The following is a 16332-nucleotide window of genomic DNA, read 5'->3' as shown; positions in this document are numbered from 1 at the left end:
TGGAGAAGGGAAGGGTTGCCTACGCCAATATTCTTGCCTGGAGAGTCCCATGGACAGAGGCTCCTGGTGGGCTACAGTCCATGGGGTCTCAAAGAGTCAGACATGACTGAGCAACTAACATACTTTCACAATAAAAGGATTTGAATTAGAGTTTGAAAAGCTATCAGTTTACTCATCATTCTTGATCCCAAGAGATGTTGTATGCTTACCTCAAATATTTACTTCTTTTTATGCCAATATCTAAATAAAGCAGAGGATAGAGAACCATATGTTCTGTATGTTCATCCAAATATTTTCATATGAGAACAACAGATTGTTTGCTCACTTTTATAAAAGCACAGTTGCTTGACATTATATATTCTTTTGATTAAGATTATATAACCTTAATAATATATTATCTTATTATATGATTTTGGAGCTTAACACAATTTATACTGTGTCCTACTAATTAAAATGGTTACTTCCTCTAATCTAAGGAGCAAGTACTCTGAATCCATTCACACTGATATTATAATCATAGTAAAGCTTAATAGTAATCCTTTGCCATATTCAAATTCAAGGCCTTCATCTCCAACTCATCTCATTCCACAAAACCCCTCTGGTTTGAAATTCTGCCTCTCTCCTTTCTCCCACATCTAATCAATGACTAGGTTTTGTCAACTGAACCACAGAAATGTTTCTCGTGCTCATCAATTCATGTCCATCATCTCTGACACTGCCTTTATGTCACTCCTTATTTCTTCTCAACCAGAAAATTGCAAACCTTCCACCCACTTCCTTTGTCTTCAGTGTACTTCTGTGAGCCTGACCCGTCTAGAGTTCAGCTCTGATTGTGACTTTTTCTAGCTGAAAAGATTTCAGGCACAGTGGAGATATTGACATCAGAATCAAGTCCAAGTATTGGGCTTGCATTTTTGGCCTTCTACAATCCAGCCACAAGTTATCTTTCCAGTGTTAGCTTCCATTACAAGCTCCCCTTCCTGTGTTTCCGTACTCGGTTCCAACCTAATGTCCAGAAATTTATCCACAAGATTCCTTCTGTCTGACATCCCTCTCCTGTACTGATCTTCAAATTCCTGACCCATTCTTCATAAATGCTACCTTCCAAGCATGTTTTCCCATCCTCCAGCCAGAAGACATTTCCTCTGTCTCTCTACATGTTGTATTGGAGTTGTTAAAGTTCCTCTCTTGTGTTAGTTGTATGTATTCATGCCTGTATTAACCAGATGAAGGTACGTAAAGCTGTCTTTATTGAATTCAATTTGATAATATCTTGTTGAGAATTTTTGCATTTATGCTTATGAGAAATATTCGTCTATAGTTTTCCTTTCTTGTAATGTCTTTCTCTGGTTTTGGTATTAGGGTAATGCTGATCTTAGAATGTGTTTGGAATGTATCTGCTTCTACTTTCTGGAAAAAATTATTCGAGTAGAGAGGATACTTCCAAATACCTAAAATGGAAGCTTAAGTTGTTGGTTCTAGATATTTCTTCTCTTCTAATGGCATGGTTAATTTCTCATAATGCATGTGAAAGTTATCATAAGACAACATATTTCTGAAGTTGGCAAGTGTACTTTGTTCTTCTTTGTATTCTCCCAGGGAAGAATCTACAAATCAGCATTTTCCAAATCTCAGTCATTCCCATTTTGTCTTCATATTTTTCCATAGTCTCGTGCCACTTATTATGATAATATTTTTAGAGAGCATCACTTTTTAAATAAACATCTTGAAATGGACTCTCTTAAGTACAACTAAGCTAAAAATGAAAATCTAACCTCGTAAATAAAGGTTGTCTTGAAAAATAAATATTAAACTATTAAAATGAAAATGTTGATGGATACTGTCTAAAGTCATCTCAAGTACCAACAGTGATCTTCATGGTATGCTTTTGGAAACACTAAAACAATTGTTAGTCAAAGAGGATGCAAATGTGTTTCAAAGTTCTTTCCAGTGTTTGGAAATTTTTTCACATAAAAGGTAACATACAGTGACTTTAAAAGAATGTTTGCTTTAATGTGAAGGGAAAAAGTATTTGATTTGTAGTCAGAAGACTTGGATTTAAGTGCTCTGTTTTTCTACTTGCTGCGTAATACAGAAAGTCATGTAGATCCTCATTGGTAGAATAAATGTTATCCACGTGACTGTGTTGTTAGATTTAAATAAGCTACCACCATGCTTTAAATTTTTCTTATTTTATGGAGATATGATTCTGAATACATATGCCTGTGTCTATGTCTATCCTATATAATGTAGAATTCAAGGTTTACCAGAGATCAATTATTTTAGCAATATTTGTGCAACTTTTTCTTTTGAAATACCCATTCAGAGTCATAGAGTTCTGAACTACCAAAGAAGATTCATATTAGTGAAAAATTTTAAATCAGAATTTATGGAGAAAAGAATTTGGAGGAATTTGTTAATTTGGAAAAATATTTCTCTTTGAGATTTCCTTAAAGGTTAAAAGACTTATTCTTTTTTCTGGGTGTTTACAGTTAGAGTATGATAGTGAATTGTATCTACTATTTTGATAAGTCAAGCCAATATGGCCTTATCCATTCTTTTTTCTATTTGTCAAGTTTCTTTCACTTATTCTTTTTTTTTTAATTGTCAAAATTTTCCAGACAGTTATTTCAGAATTGCATACAAACACGATGATGAACAATTGTTTGGTGCCATTGAAAAAAAATTTCCTAAAGGATTGCTTCACCCATTAAATGAATTATTGGTTTCTGAGCCACTATACTAAGTAGTTGGAATAAGAGCCAAAGTAAGTTAACAAATTGCTAATGAACCAAATGGGAGTACATCTTAAGATAAAATTTCTCTTAAGATACAGTTTCTTGAAGCATTTTATAAGGATTAAGTTTTTTAAAAAGCTACATTTGGGAAATGATTTAGTAAAGCAATGTTAGAAGCTTTGTGGTCACTGAAGCAAAGGGCTCAATCTTTGGATTCAATGGCAATCATAGTTTTTTTGTGGACACAGTCAAGTCTGTATTTTGAAGCATAAATAATGAATAAATAAATTTAATTTTTTACACAGCCTAATTTAATAGTGCATACACTTGACATGAATAGTAGATATAATCTGTCTACATAGATAATCAAAAGTCTGAAAACTACACTTTCAGTGAACATGTACCCTTTGAGCAATACTAATAATGAAGACTGGGAGCCAGGTCCTGTGATATTTATGCAACTGCTAAACTCTCACTGAAGTCAATGGGGCTTGCTTACGTAAGGGCTGCAAGCCTTAGCCTCCAGAGATTAAAGGGGGAAAAAAAATCCTTAAACTCTTTCAACATTAATATTGCCTGTAAGGAATCCAGCCATGATCTAAGCCATGGAGCTTTTTGAACCTAGCAAGTAGAAGGGTAAACAATAAACACCAGTTATTTTAAGAACGATCTAATCAGAGTTCAATGAGAAGCAATATTATATTTGATCTCTAAAGTATTAATACTTGTATATCATGGTTAGACATTTTTATGTAGCCCATTATCCAAACAATGGCTTAAGTATGTGATATTTAATAAATCAAGGTTCCATGGCCATGGGACTGAGTGGGAGTGGAAATGAAGCACCTTCTCCCTCCATTTTTTTTTTTTTCTTCCTCAGGTGCAATTCTGTGTTAATATAAGAGAAGTGTGGCCTTCCTTCTCATAGGACTAGAAGTGAGATAATCCCTGTGTAAGAAATCAGTAAGTACGGTCTGCTTAATCTAGTCCCAGTGTGAAACTGTTGACATTTGTTCTTTTTTCTCTCATTATGTGACTGGGCCTGTTTTGTGCTGGATTAGGCACAAATCTCCTATGCAGCACATTTGGCATGTTACTAGTAGTTTAACTTCATTAATAATGTATGAAGAAAATGTAATCCACGACAAGGAAGGAAAGAAAAGTATTTTTTTTTTTTTTTTGCTTCTCTCAAATCCTTTGGAATGAGTAATTATTCAACATTTTATATTTGATGTTACATTGTACAATTGAACTCCAGTAATGATATTTAAAAAAGAAACTTTGGCAAATGAGGTCCCAAAACACACCTTTTAAAATTTTAAAGGTGATTTACCAATGGCCAGAGCTTGTTAAACATAGGAGGAAATTAAATATTTATTCAGCTTACTTCATTTTCAGGGTGATAAACACTCTTTCTGAGTCATCCCCAATAACAAGAATTTCCACCAGCAAAGTCATTATCAGACTATCAAGATAGGGGAGTGCTAAATAAGATGAGATCGTATAAACAAATAAGAACACATGCAGATTTGCATAGAATTGCAAAATGATCATTTCTGATTGAAATGTTTTTAGCTAAATGAGTTTGGCTTCTTCGAACAAAATTGTGCCCAAAGATAAGCCCCTCGCCGCTACTGCTGCTGTTGCTGCTGTTTTTTTTATGTTTTCTAAGCTGCTTTTTAAAAGATGAAAATGGAACTATATTTGGAACAATGCTTTCTGTTTTTCCATACTATTGATATTTGTGGAAAGTCACAAAATGGCCTAAGGAAGCTAAGCTCACCCCAAGCAGTGGTCACTTACAAGTACTTTTGTACTCTGTACTCCTGTCACATTTGAGCGATCAGAGCAACAGCTGGGGAGACTTTCTCAACAAAGATGAGTGTCAGATAATCCTGATGAGATTCCACATCCAACATCTTTTGTAATTATGTCACATTCAGCTGTAATGGAATAATTCAAGCTGAAAGGACAAGCTTTGATCCTTTCTTAAACCTTTCCCTGTGGACTGGCTATCTAAAAGATTTAAAGATATTTCTGTTACAAGATCTAGTGTTTCCTCAGAGAAGTCATGCTCCTGAAGCATCGTGATCCACAAGAACAATATCAAGTTTGCCAAACGCATTTCTGAGAGCATCTTTTTCTGGGTGGGAGGGGTATATTGGATGAAGATGTCAATAATACATTATTCTTTCATTTTTATCAAGACTATCAAGATTCATTGTCTTATTCTGTCATCTTAACAGGCAGACAGAAAAGTCATTTAAATACATTGTGGAAACATGTCATTGCACATTTCAAGCATATGTGCAAATTCATGCCTATGGTTATGAAATTACACTTTAAGAAATAATAACCTAGTGAAATACTATAGTACAGAATTAAAAAATAAAAGGTCATTAGAATACTAACTAGTTTAAGCTCCAAACTTATTTATAGGAACTTTTGTGCAAAATATTGATATTTTGCTTTTATTAGACTTTTGCATTATACTAATCAAACTGACAAAGTTTTCAAGTTCTAATTTAATACAAGATTTTGTTTAATAATATAGATTAGTCATGTTAAAATCACATATTTTTGCTTATACTCATCCCATTTCTAAGTTATTTAAATTTTTTTTATGTTTCCTTCTTACGCTGTAATTGTTTTTTTCCAACTTTCTCTGTTTCTTTTTCCATCTTTCTCTGTTTCTTTTTCCTTTCTAATCTCAATTTTTTTTTTTTTCTGAGACTAAATTACTGACAACAGGAAAAGAATTGATAGGGAAGAAAATATAGACTTTCATTTTGGCTTGAAGAAAATTCTTACTAAAATAAAAAACAGTGTTAGAGAATAAGCTTTTTCTTTGAATGTCATTTTTAAAGAATGACTTTATATAACTCTCAAAGCATGATGATTTGACTGCTCTTTGATTTACTGAGCAAAGAAAAGATGATCAATGCATGAACATCCCCAGGTGAAAATCAACGTATGATTTGGTAGAAATGCAAAGAGGCTAATTGGCAGGACTAAGTGGTACAAATATTAAACAAATTTTGCCTGAACTAATGAAGTAACCTTTAATTCATGTATTAAAAGTCCTCTGGAAGATTGTCTTTTCCCACAGAGCGCTTCCTCTTTGCTCCCATTAGAAATAACACATGATCCTATTGCTAAATGTAACGTGCTATGCCCTAAATAAAACATGCATGTCTTTAGTTTATACATTAATGTGTTTTTATTTTATGTATTTATATGTATATGTACACACATATGAAGAATAATTATAGATATGCTTTTATTTTGGTTAGGTCTTTAACTGTTTGATTTAAGCTTAACTTTCTCAAGTCTCATTATCATCACTTTGTCGATGAGGAAACCAAGTGGTTAGTGGACTTAGAAAGGTAGGAGACAAAACTGGGGTAGAAACTGGAACTTCTATCTGTAAGTTTGACACACTTTCTGGAGAACTACAGTTTTAGTTTTCTTTTTCTGATTTGGTGGGTGGTATTGTGATAAGAATAAGTGATATGTAGCTATTCAAGACCATACATTTTCCCCCTTACATGTTACTTTTAATTTGAAAATTCACAATGAAGTATTTTCTGAGATCTAAATTTCTTTTTAACAATGTGTGTCATCTCCTTTAAAAAATGTAGGCTGAGGAAAATGAAAATTGTGCTCTCTGTGACTCACCAAAAACATTGAAAGGAACAGACTGGGAGTTGTCATTCTTGCCTTTATGCACAACGTTTAGATTCTGACTCTATGGTCATGTACTCAAAAGATTTTTGAATATTTGCTTGAGTGCAACTCAATTTTCTCCTTTTTTTGTCATGATTGTCATAAATAGGAATGAGCTATTTATAGTAAAACAACAAACTGGTTTTTGAACAAGTGAACAATTTGAAATACCAAAAACTTGATCACTGCCAGTGTCTTTCTTGCTGGGTAAATATAACCAAGACCAGTAAATATTTTCCTAACAGATAAAAAGTTTGGTGGACTGACATCTTAAATTTCTACCTCATGTCCACCAAATATAGCCTTACAATCTTTTTTCTTAAAATATTTATCGTCCATCTCCAAATTGCTGCCTGCATTTTCATACTAAAATTGAAGACAGGTCACATCCCTAGTGAATCCACCAAGTGAGCATTCTTGCAAATTTTAAGTGTTTAATATTACTTAATTCTTTGGATGAAAAATTCAACAATACAAAACCCATATCATGTGCTTTTAGGTTTTTGTGAAAAAATATAAAGTACATGAATGAAATTTAATCTTTTATTTGTATTACTCATACTTTCTTGACATTTTCCCAATTCAGTACCCTCAATTTTTTTGTGTGTGTGTGGGAAAATCCCCAGTATTTTAGCCTTTAAAATAAATTACTGACCAGAAAACTCGAACTTTCTGCTCCTTGAATTTTGTTCAGATCTTAATGCTTTGTGTGTGAAGCATAAAACACTTACTTTCTTCATTTAATCACCGTTTGAATACAGGGATGCACTCCAGAGGAGACAGTTGTTGGTTTTAGGGCAATTTCTCCATAACTAATGATACAGCATTTTTAATTTTTAAATATGGTTAGAGAAAAATAATTTTGTATTGGAACAACTTTTTATTTAAGAGACTGTATATCTAAAGATCAGTTTCAGTCATAAGAAACAAAATAGCTTATTTCCCATATATGGAGGCTCACTCTAGAAAAACAAGTCTATTTCTTATTCTGTGAATATGCGCACAGATATACACACATATATTTCTTTTCACATTATTTTTAAACAGCATGTTAAAAAACACTTATTATCTCCAAATATAGTAAAAAGTAGAACAAATAGTACTATAATCCCCAGTGTACTCATCACAACTTCAGTAATTATCATGACAATCTCATTTCATCTACCCCATTGGATTATTTTGAAGTAAATTCAGACATACTGTCATTCCATCTGTATATCCTTTTGTATATATCTCTAAAAGTAGTCATTCTTCCTTAAATATGTAAAGCAATCCATTAACACGTAGGATGATTAACCATAATTCTTCAAATATCACATTTAAAAGACAGACTTTTCACATTTAATGAGCCATCGTTACCTTCTTGGTTATTCCTTATCTTTTCCTTTAAATTCTCAAGAGTTGATAAAATTAATTTCCTTTCTCAAAGCCACATAGTGTGAAACAGTGGTTGAGAGTATGGATTTGAAAAATTAGAGGTCAAGTCCATGATTTGCTGTTTATTGGCTGTGTGACTTGGGGCACATCAGTAAGCCTCAGTTCCCTCATCTATAAAAATGGGAATAATAATGTCAGTATCAAAGGATTTATATATATGTATACATATACATATATATATATATATAAATGCTTAGTTTAGTGCCTGGTATATAGTGAGTTCTTAGTAATTACGAACTATTTTTAAAGAAGTCAGAGTTGGAATTTGAACCCATGTCTGTCGAATCGCAAGGCCTATGAACTTTCCACCATGCTTAGTGAGCACAGCAAGAACACTGGCAGCACACCAGCCTGGACACTCTATAAAGAGCATTTAATGTGTGTTTATTAAGAGTCTACTCCTTGATAGCCCCAAACTTTCCATCACCATTGGCAGGCTAGTGACTGGAATTCTCCCGTTGTGGCGATCGCTAGCCGCAGGACACAGCTGAGCCTCAACAGGTGGCCATGAAGGTGAGTGGGGCCAGCACGGGCACACAGGAAGACGTGGCAGAACAAAGTGGGGGCAGGCGGGTCTGGGAGTGAGCCACGAGACCCGAGAAGCACTCCCTCCACCCCCACCAAGGGCGAGTTGCCACGGCCCGCATTCTACATTCATCAGCTTCTTACAGAGAGCTGTGATTCTGGGCCACTTCCATGATGTAGATGCCGTAAGAGTGAGGCTGTGTGGATTTATGCTCACAATCACAGTTCTTGTGCCTTCCAACTTTGTATTTTTTTAATGTCAAGAAATATTCCAGACTAGATTTGGTCAAACCAGAGAATACAAATCAAGTTTTGAGAGTGATTGGATGCTGACGTGTTATAGGTTCATAAAGAATTGAAATGGAACTCTGTCACAAAGCTAGAAGCTTTAGAAGATTGGGCCAGAGTATACAACTAATATTTATTAAGTACGTAAAATGGGTTAGGAACTGAGAGGCAGAAAAAAGACTATGTTTCCCTTTAGCTCTTGCTTTGGTAAGGATTGATAGCTTCAGCTGGAGAAGGAAATGGCAACCCACTCCAGTATTCCTGCCTGGGAAATCCCATGAACAGAGGAGGCTGGCAGGCTCCAGTCTGTGGGCTTGAAAGAGTTGGACATGACTTAGCGACTAAACCACCACCATCACCTACAGCTTAAGCAGGAGACTTCTGTTGAGTTTATGTTATTGTTAACGTTTAATGCTTCCATTCCTTAAATTTCTCCATGATTACACAAGCCCATTGTCCTCTATTTGCTTTAGAAATAAGTGAGAAAGCTTAATATCTCCTTTCATTAATTCAATGAACATTTTTTGAGCACCTACTATATTCCAGATACTTTTCTAGGCACTGGGACCATGGCAGTGAACAAAACATACAAAATCTCTCCCCTCACAGAACTTATATTCTAGTGGGGAGATAGAAAATAAATAAGAAAAAATATAAAGTACGCTAGCAAAAAATTCTAGGGAAACATAAAGCTGGCAAGGGGTTGGAAGTGTTGGGGGGAATTATGCAAATTTAGACAAGGCAGACAGGGAAGATGTTCCTGAGAAGGTGGTTTAGGAATAAAGATCTGAAGGAAGTGGGAGGATGACCATGCTGATATCTGGATATGAGTGTTTCTAGGTGAAGGGGACAGCAATTGAAGAGACCCTCAGGCAGATTGTGACTGGCTTGTTGGAAGAATGATGGGGAGGCCATTGTGCCCTGAGAGAATTAGGAAGGGCAGCAAAGGAGAATGTGTACGTACAGATTGTGTAGGGACTTGCTGGCCAGAGTGAGGATGTTGGCTGTTAGGCTGAGTGAGTTGAGAAGTGATTGTAGGGTCTGAACGGTGAGAGGAATGATCCCACTGGGGCAGCAATACAATCAATCCTGCTGATGCGTACAAAACAGAGGATTAATTAGGACAATGCCTGACACACAGCAAAGATCATTAAGTATAAACTGTTATTGTTAATTTTATAACTCATGGTCTTTACTGTTTGTGTTTGTCAAATGAATTGAGAGGGAGACTCACTGAATGAGAAATAATCACTCATTTTACTGAAATGAATACATAGAAATGATTAAGCCTGCTATATAGTTTTCTTTTATTTATGAAGTGATGATCTACAGAGAGTCAGCTTGAGAGGAAAATTCTTTGTGGCTGTGGTCTATCTCCTGAGAAACTTTAGGATTAAAATTTTTATTTTGGATGCTTAAGTTTCTGAGCTTTGGATTAGCTATAAGTAGTTAAAAAAAACCCCAACATAAACTGTGTCTAGGGAGACCAGAGTCCAGTATACCTTTAGGATATTAAAAAAAAATCTATCATTTAAAATGTATTCCTTGACAAATTAAGCAATATGTAAATGTACTCATGCTAGTTATTCACAATGAATGATGTAGCTTTAAATTAAAATATTAGAATATGGTTTTCTCTATTATTCTGCTCTGTAGAAATACTTTTTTGCTGTATGTTCTAATGGCAAATATTAGAGAACATTTCTTTTAGTGGGTGTTATTTTTTAAGAATTCTAGATATTTGGCAAAACTAATACAGTTATGTAAAGTTTAAAAATAAAATAAAATAAAAAAAAAGAATTCTAGATTGGATGGTGATGATAAATTTTGAATATATAGAACATTCCAGAGAAATTATTATTTATTATTGAGTTAAAGTTTATAGTGCAACAATAAGAAAAGAAGATATTTTGGTGAACAGTTTAATGAACCCGTGTTTTCTATAAATTTTATTTAATAATTTTATCAAACTTTTAAATTTCTCTCTCTTTCAACATGAACAGACTTATAAAAGTTTTGGAACTCATTTCCTAAGAATATATCTGTATATTTGTATTTGATATATACCTATATATCAGATTGGATTTCCCAGGTGACTCAGTGGTAAAGAATCCTCCTGCCAATGCAGGAGACCAAGAGGTGTGGGTTCAATTTCTGGGTCAGGAAGATCTCCTGGAGGAGGAAATGGCAACCTGCTCCAGTATTCTTGCCTGGAAAATCCTATGGACAGAGGAGCCTGGTGGGCTGTCCATAGGGTGGCAAAGAGTTGGACACAACTGAGGGACTAAGCACGACAATGTATCACATTTTTTACCTTTTTTGTAACAAATTTATATTAAGAAAAGGTGGATATTAATCATTAGAAGCAATAGTTTTCTAAGAGAATATTCCCCACAGATCTTTACTATATTATCTATTTTGTTTGGCATGTGAAACTGTCTGTGAAATTCAAGGATTTTATTTAGGAACTTCTTGTCAACCTTTTCTTTCTTGATATTTCCTGCACCTACTTAACTTCCAACTGTCAGTTGCTTTTCAGTACAGCCCCAATTTAATAAACTTCCATTTCCTAGACTTCACTTGAAGGTAGATGTTACATGTAGATGTAGAAAGAATCAGAACTTTAAAACTATAAATGAGGCGAACACTTAAAAAACACACTATTTGTTAGTGTCTGTCAGTATTTGTTCATGAATACATGTTTTACTCCTTCAAAAACTGGTATTTTTTCCTGTTGGAAAGAAAAATGTACTTTGCAAATATAAAACCATTTACAGCCACTGATAAAAAATTAGCTTCTTATTCTTTCTAACTTGCAACAATTTAAAGAAAACAAATAACAGATATATTCTTGGGGAAAAAAAGTAATGGAATGAGAAGGGAAAGTATAATTTAAAAGATTCAATTAAAAGTATCAAATATAAATTCTTTATGAATGATTTAAAATTATGGAATTTACTGCTGAACCTTGACAGAGAAGCTCAAAACACAGTAGAGATCAACCCAATTGTATCAGTGCTTCTTGACTTCTGGAGTGCATAGGAATTTCCTGAATAAATTGATAAAAATATAGCTCCTTGGCACACCACCAGGGACTCTGATTTACTTGGTTTCCAACAGGGCCTGTGCAGGAAACACATTTAAGAAGCACCCCAGATGATTTGAAAGAGGTCCTGGGATCACAATGTTATGTTCTCCTATTTCAACTGGTCTTGTTTCAGCTCACCTGGATTTTGTCCTTAGAGTTGTAATTTAAAATTTGTTCTCTTCCCATAGCAACAATTATAAATTGATTTCCTTCATTCTTAGCACATAGCTTTACTTTTCAATTTTAGTAAAAGAAAATACCAAGCAATGCACATTTTTGCAAGAAAAAATATAATGCAAACTATTGAAAGACATCAGAATGCCTATGGGGATGGGGGACTCTTTCATATTTAAAAATGATTATGTACCATACTAAAAACTAAAGATAGCAAAGAATTTAACTGTTCATTGTTCAGTTATCTATCTGCAAAGCAATTAGCAAAATAATATTTGAGAGAAAAAAACCCATGTTCTAATAGCTATGAAATGGATTCAGAAAGGCACTAGTTAGCGTGGTGTGGCAATAATCTAAATATGAACTGCTGAAATACCTGAATAGGGTGGTGGCAAGGGAAAGGAATGGCAGAGCAAAGTCAGTAGACTATTGTGTTTGGATGGATGTTTGTGGCAAGGAAATTAAAAAAACAAAAACAGTTTAAAAGTTAAGGGAGGGTTCTATTTCTGGTAATAGATTGGCTAAGATCACTTGAAGCAATTGCTCAACTAAAAAAATGCTGGATAAATTTTAAAGAAATTCTTAAAGCATAAACAAGTTGGCAAGTCTTAAGGAATTTTCAGATCAAAATGTACAATTTTTCTCTCCTGCCATGACCTCCAATCCATTGATCCTAGCAACATTTCAATGTCCTTCATTCCCACGATATCACCATTCTCCTCTTTAATCACTTGAATTCCACAGGCAATTGTTATGACTCACTCGTATATTCCTTGACAATTTTGCCCTTCTTGGGCTTCATGGTAGCTGGCTTGATGAAACTGTAGCTAAATCCAAGTTTCTGCTTCTCTCCACTTGTACTTGTTTCACTGAACATGGCTGTTGCAAAACATAAGACACACAACCATATTGAATGGTATCACTTTACATTTAATGTTACTAAACAAACGTTCTTTCCCAGGTGGTCTGTTCACCCACATGCCTAAGTGACTCTTTCACACCTTTCTTTTCAAAATTCTAACACTTCTTCCCCAATGTTCAATCCTAGCAGATGACCTTCTCTTTTTAATGAGACATTTAGAACAATCAGAAGAGAATTTCCAGAGATCTTCAACATCATGTCTGCTCATCAGCATTATATTCCCATATATTGCCTTTCCACCTGAATGAAATATCTGTGCTCTTGTTGAAAGCCCATCCCTCCACATGTGCAGGAGGTGCTATCCCATCTCACTTACTCAGTGCTCCAGCAATGTCTCCTCTCTGCTGCTTTCAGCGTCAAATATGCATGCCACTGCATTATTCCCTTCATCATACAACAATACTGTTATTTCTCCCATCTAAAACAACAACAACAAACTTTTATTGATCCAGTTCCCCTCCCATTTACCATGTTTTTTTTCACACCCTTTGCAAAAAAGCTCATTGAAGGAGTTGTGTATACTCCTTGTCTTCAATTCCATTTCTCTCATTCTCTCTTTGCTGACTTTACTTATTTTTTTTAAAGATTTTTTTATGTGGACTATTTTTAAAAGTCTTTATTGAATTTGTTACAATATTTTTTCTGGTTTTTTTTTTTTTTTTTTGCCCCAAGTCATGTGGGATCTTAACTCCTTGACCAGGGATCAACTCACAGCCCCTGCATTAGAAGGCCAAGTCCTAACCACTGGATGCCAGGGATGTCCCTCTTAACCCACTTTAATTAACTAGTCTTCCATGCCACTCCACCAAGGTAAGCAATGACCTTCAGTTTGCTAAATGAAAAAATCTGTTATCAGTCTTCATCTTCCTTGACCTATTAGTAATATTTATATGTTGGTATTCCCATCTCTTTAATATATATCGGCCTTTGGCTTCCAGGATTTCACATTCTCCTGGTTTCCCCTCTGCTTTGCTTCTCCCTCCTTCTCTATCTTCTTCAGTGACTCCTCCTCTTCTTTCTTACAATTTAGATTTGGAGAGAGTACCCTAGAACTCCATCTTTAGTTCTTTTCTCTCTTTACAGTCACTCCCTTGATGAACTATTTTAAGACTTCCAAATACCAGCTGTATGTTAATGACCCCCATATTATATCTTCAACTTGATCTCTCTTCAATTGGCTACCCAGCATTTCCGCTTTAGATATCTAACAGATATTTCAAAATCAGTGTGTTCAAAATATTCTGAAACCCCTCATGTATGCTGTGCCGTGTTTAGTCACTCAGTCGTGTCTGACTCTTTGTAACCCTGTGGGCTATAGCCTGCCAGGCTCCTCCATCCATGGGATTCTCCAGGCAAGAATACTGGAGTGGGTTGCCATGCCCTCCTCCAGGGGATCCTCCCAGCCCAGAGATCAAACCCAGGTCTCTTGCATTGCAGGTGGATTCTTTACCATCTGAGCCACCAGGGAAGCCCAAGAATACTGGAGTGGGCAGCCTATCCCTTCTCCAAGGGATCTTCCTGACCCAAGAGTCAAACGAGGGTCTCCTGCATCACAGGTGGATTCTTTACCAGCTGAGCTACCAGGGAAGCCCAGTACTGTCAAACAAACAATAAAACAAAGTTGCCTCGGTTGATGACAACTCCGTTTATCAGTTGCTCAGGCCCCAATCTTGGTGCAATTTTTAACTCTTCTCTAACTCTCATATTCCACATCTAACACTTCATTAAATTATGTTGGCTATACTTCTAAAATACATCCAAAATCTACTTTCTTTTCATCACTACTATAGCTAATATCCTGATGCAAGAGAGTATCATCCCTTGATTGGGTTAATACCTCAGAAACCTGATTGAGCTTCCTGTTTTTTACAGTGTCCTACCTTACAGTGTTTTTAACAACAGAAAAAAAAAAAATCCTTTAAACCACATATCAAATTATATCTCATCTTGGCATCTCTTCTAGGCTACCAAGTTTTACCCAGATGCTCCAAGATTTCTGAGGGACTTGAAGAAGATTTGGAATCTTTGTGAACCCCATTAGTTATGAGTTAATTACTTTGGTCTCTTTTGTGTGTAGCCCCTAAGAGTGTAGATTTTGAGGACAGCCAGGCCTGAGTATGAGTCCTATGTCTGTTCTCACTGGACAGATGAACTTCAGCAAGTTTTTTTAACTTCTCCATATTTTCCTTAGCTGATTCATTCAGAGGACTGTGTGGTTGAGTGTGGAATTTGGAGCCAGACTATAGGGCTATAAGCAAACTTTTAACTTCTCTGAGCTATAAAGATAGGAATAAGACCATTATCTACCCCATGGGATTGTGTTAAGGATTCACTGAGTTAGTTTATAGAAAGAGCTTAGAACACTGTCTGGCACATACTAAGGGTTGAAGAGCTAGCTAGTAATTGGCTATTAATATGAATTCACCCACTGAAAGAGTATTTATATGTCAATTACACTGTTCTAGGCATAATATTTCCTACATCATGAGGGATATTATAGATAAATACCCATAAATGAGATAACACTTGTTAAGTTTTAACACCATAACTAATGCATTGCAGGACCTTAATAAATGTTAGCTACTATAATAATCACTGCAGATGGTGACTGCAGCCATGAAATTAAAAGACACTTACTCCTTGAAAGAAAAGTTATGCCCAACCTGCTGCTACGTCGCTTCAGTCGTGTCCGACTCTGTGCGACCCCATGGACGGCAGCCTTCCAGGCTCCTCTGTTCATGGGATTCTGCAGGCAAGAACACTGGAGTGGGTTGCCATTGCCTTCTCCCATGACCAACCTAGACAGCATATTAAAAAGCAGAGACATTACTTTGTCAACAAAGGTCCATCTAGTCAAGGCTATGGTTTTTCCAGTAGTCATGTATGGATATGAGAGTTGGACTATAAAGAAAGTTGAGTGTCGAAGAATTAATGCTTTTGAACTGTGGTGTTGGAGAAGACTCTTGAGCGTCCCTTAGACTTCAAGGAGATCCAACCAATCCATCTTAAAGGAGATCAATCCTGAATGTTCACTGGAAGGACTAATGTTGAAGCTGAAACGTCAATATTTTGGCCACCTGATGCAAAGAACTGACTCATTGGAAAAAACCCTGATGCTAAGAAAGATTGAAGGCAGGAGACAGGGATGACAGAGGAAGAGATGGTTGGATGGCATCATCGATTTGATGGACATGAGTTTGAGTAAGCTCTGGGAGTTGGTGACGGACAGGGAAGCCTGGTGTGCTGCAGTCCATAGGGCTGCAAAGAGTCGGACATGACTGAGCAACTGAACTGAACTGGACTGACAGTATTAATCACAAATACTGATAATTTTTTAGGAGCTTAGTCATAAAAAAGGTGGCATAGTCCAAGCTGTTTGATAGTAATCAGGTGATAGTTGGTGGGGAACTGCAAATGGCACAGTGGAGAGTATA

At 35.6% G+C, this 16332-nt stretch overlaps 1 long non-coding RNA gene across 1 annotated transcript in view; it reads left to right on the top strand.

The window, feature by feature from the left end:
* The first annotated feature begins 781 nt into the window (after positions 1-781).
* LOC123334566 overlaps positions 782-16332 on the top strand; it is a 33863-nt gene continuing 18312 nt past the window's right edge. Inside the window, exons 1-2 of the long non-coding RNA XR_006552590.2 lie at positions 782-1232; positions 3619-3701. This is a non-coding gene — a long non-coding RNA (uncharacterized LOC123334566). The remainder of the gene's footprint in view (positions 1233-3618; positions 3702-16332) is intronic.

Source organism: Bubalus bubalis, chromosome 7, assembly GCF_019923935.1.
Source record: "Bubalus bubalis isolate 160015118507 breed Murrah chromosome 7, NDDB_SH_1, whole genome shotgun sequence".
Classification (NCBI taxonomy): Eukaryota; Metazoa; Chordata; class Mammalia; order Artiodactyla; family Bovidae; genus Bubalus; species Bubalus bubalis.
This window is presented reverse-complemented; position numbering and strand designations above follow the sequence as displayed.